Below are 3519 nucleotides of genomic sequence, written 5' to 3'. Positions count from 1 at the left end.
TGATTGATGTGCAAGGAGAAAATGTTCCTCTTGTGTGGAGTAAGGGGAAAAAATCCCGAGAGGAGAGAGAACGGACACTGGAGGTGAGCTGACGCCGTGTCAAAGTGGCTCCCCAAAGGCGTGGCGATCGCCTTGCTCCGCGCTGAGACGAGACACGATGGAGGTTATCAACACGTCCACAGCGCAGCAGGTCGGACACGAGAGGAGAGGCAAGTACTCACAGGCATCAAGTTGACAAAAAAACACGCACAATATCCGGTTCAGACTTTCACAACAAAACATTACAGGATGATTGGACTGTGCAATCAACTGTCTTCTGTCAGGGGGTTTAACCTGACTACATGGTGAATCCTTGATTTAAAACGATAATAAATCAATAGATGCCGATAGATTTTATCAATAGATCATTATTTCCTAACCTTTATTATAAAAGCATGGTCATCAGGGGTTCGATAATTACACCAATGACCAATACTGTGTTGGTTTTAGTATTGATAACTCATTTACCAAATGCATGCCCCATGACTGATAGATAAGGATTCTAACAAATCTTATCTTACTATTAATTCATCATTTTTACGTGCCCTGTAAGGACTGGAAATGTAATTTGTAGAAATGTGTAGCTGGTGTTAAATAAATATTGCCACTACATACTATCCATGTTTTCTTGTCAATCTCCTCAAATATTTTCTCATGTGCAAATGTAGAAGCATTGACTTATAATGTCATTAAAACTAACAGATCAGAACAGAATACAAACTCTAAGGTCCAGGGAGTTGAACCTGAAGATAGAATTTACATCCGCTCGTGATCCTTCATTTCTTTTCCAGACAAAGCCAATCTCAGCTTTATGGCCGCTGCTACACACACAGAGCCTTGCTCCCACACACACATACACCCACGTAATGGCATGTCATGACATTGACATAAACCAAGTTCATCACCAAATCAGCAAAAATGGCACATAAAAATGGCAATGCACAAATATTGTTTGGAAGATTAAGAAACAGAGATGGCCAGTTTTGTTTGTAATCTCCAGGCAGAAGCTTCCATGAGCACGGCTTGAGTGACACTCTGAGGGTCATCTCTCAAATGAGACCTTGGCATTTATAGCCCGACTGCATTTGCACTGAAACTACAGTTAATGAATATCATTAACCCCATTCAAACACAACCCCTGCTCGGGAAGTACAAACACAACAGCCACTTGTTCCTCCATTATTGAGTTGTTGTATTTTGAAATGAAAATGAAAAAAAAAGCCAACATTTAAAAAAGTGGTACTGTAGATGGTTACATTTTCAGGTATACTACACTGTGTTTTGCGGGGGAGGGAGGGGGGGTCATACCAAATATTGCTGCACAGCAGAGACACAAAGTTCAAATATTACACAATAGTTAAAGTAATAGTTAAAGTAAAGCAAAAGTCAACTGTCAAAGGTGGAAAAATGTATATTAAAAGCCACTTTACTCCACTTTACTTATTGTCCTGGACCTTGATCCATATTTAGACCAGGGCTGTTGCCTAACAATCTTGGTAGCAGACACACTGACACAGTCGTTCAACTGTTTCACATGCCTTCTCTCCCCTCAGACGCTGAAATTATACAGTGAGGGTGTTGCAACACGATCCAGGGTGGCGTGTTCACACTTACGAAGCATCGGTGCTTGTTTGCGCTTTTCCGTTTAAATTTCTCCTACCGAGTCGATTTGCATGGGTAATATCACACCCACATTTCGCCTTCGTCGGAAGCAGTTGCTTGGTGCTTCTACGTACGTGCTGAAGTGAGCCGCAGAAGTGCTGCATATACCTGACAGCAGTTGGAGTGCTGCATAGACGTTACAATTGCTCCATGATATCAAACCGTTTGATAAGGCAGAGATGACTTTGCAACGATTTAACCCCTCCATTGACGCCTTTGATGAGCAAAGCTGAGGAAGGTGTAAAATGTGCTAATCCAAATTATCGTTGCTAGTGGTCTCTGATGTATGCTGATTTATGTTACTTTATTCTTGTTTCCTCTACTGGTGAAATCCCAGACTGCATGTCACATTTCCGTTTTTCTATCATAGTGTATATTTTCTCATCTGTATTTCTCCAACAACCTCAGCACCCCGCAGGCCTAAACACCTCATTATAATATAGCCTACTGAATGTGAACCCAAAGTGATTTGAAATCGCAATTCCATCCGCTCCATGTCTCAATCATCTCTGAAATGGGCTCGAACAGAGAGAAAATAAATGAGGTGACCTTTAAAAGACGCGGTGTGACCTCTGCCAAGCATAGCAGGACAAAGTGACATCTTGGGTGGAAGCAAGGCCAGTAATGTACTTGCGATAATGAAAAGCTGGTGGGGCTGGAAGTCAAATCAACCATTTCCTTGACCATATGTTCTATGCAGCCCCACAAGTCTAAACATGGTATTCTGATTACCGGTAATATTTTGTTGATGGAATATTAATTTCACAGAAAAATCCTCCAATTTTTAGCCATATTAGGGGTGGCCATTTTGGCTTGTACTCCCACTCGTTGTCAACTGAATAGGACAGGCTCAGGTCGTGACCAATCATAGCTCTCCTGTTTTCTGGGTTTGGTCATGTGATGTTCACCTTCAGCACTGTGATGGAATGTTCAGTCAACCGGCAGTGGCAACATGGTCGCCACCTGGAAAGACTAAGATCAGGTGAAACTTTCTGCGAAATGCATATTTCACAAATGCAATACTCATCAGAATACCACATGTCGACGAATGGAGGTGTACAGAACATATTGTCCAGAATATTTTTGACTTGAGTTCCCCTTTAAAGAGCTTCGCCTGAAAGCAGTCTGGATGAGAGAGAAAAGACCTTTGCAGTCCACTGTGTGCTGCCACGTGTTTAGAGAAAAAGATGGCTAAAGTACTCCATATGCCATGCGGCTCAGAAGGCTACTACCCTGGGTCATTCACTTCTCGTTTCCCCAGGCGCCACTCTGTCGCCGAACATCATGGCCCACTGTCCTCCCTTTCAAAAGGCTTAGGGATAAACAGCTAATGTGACAAAAAGAGCCGTCTTGTGTGGGAGAAGAGGAGGAAAGGGCAGGTTGGTTGACTCTGCCAGCTTTGCCCGCCTGCTCGGCAAAACACCGAAGCAGACGGAAGAGAAGCCACAACAACAATCAAAATGTTCCATGCTAAGTCAAAGAGAGTTGTGAAAGAATGTTACAGAATCACTAGTTCGTAATTAAAAAATAAAAATAACACCACGATCACATCTCAATTAGAGCGCCATTAATATTAGCCAAAACTGCAATATGGCAGCATACACCTGTGTCGCGTACTGTACATCATCGGGAGTACTTCAAATGACCCCAAAAAAACCCCTCAAATAAAATACATAATACACACCACAGATTCTGATTATTAAATGTATTAATGTGCAGATTACAACAGATGTGTTTTGCGAATTGAACTGGACCTTCTCTGACCAACCACTTTGAGGGACAGAAAAGTGATGACATCAACGAGGGCCAGCAAGTTGC

This window comes from Hippocampus guttulatus, chromosome 2, assembly GCF_054856545.1.
Source record: "Hippocampus guttulatus isolate MCC_2025c chromosome 2, RoL_Hgut_1.0, whole genome shotgun sequence".
In the NCBI taxonomy this organism is placed as follows: domain Eukaryota; kingdom Metazoa; phylum Chordata; class Actinopteri; order Syngnathiformes; family Syngnathidae; genus Hippocampus; species Hippocampus guttulatus.
This window is presented reverse-complemented; position numbering follows the sequence as displayed.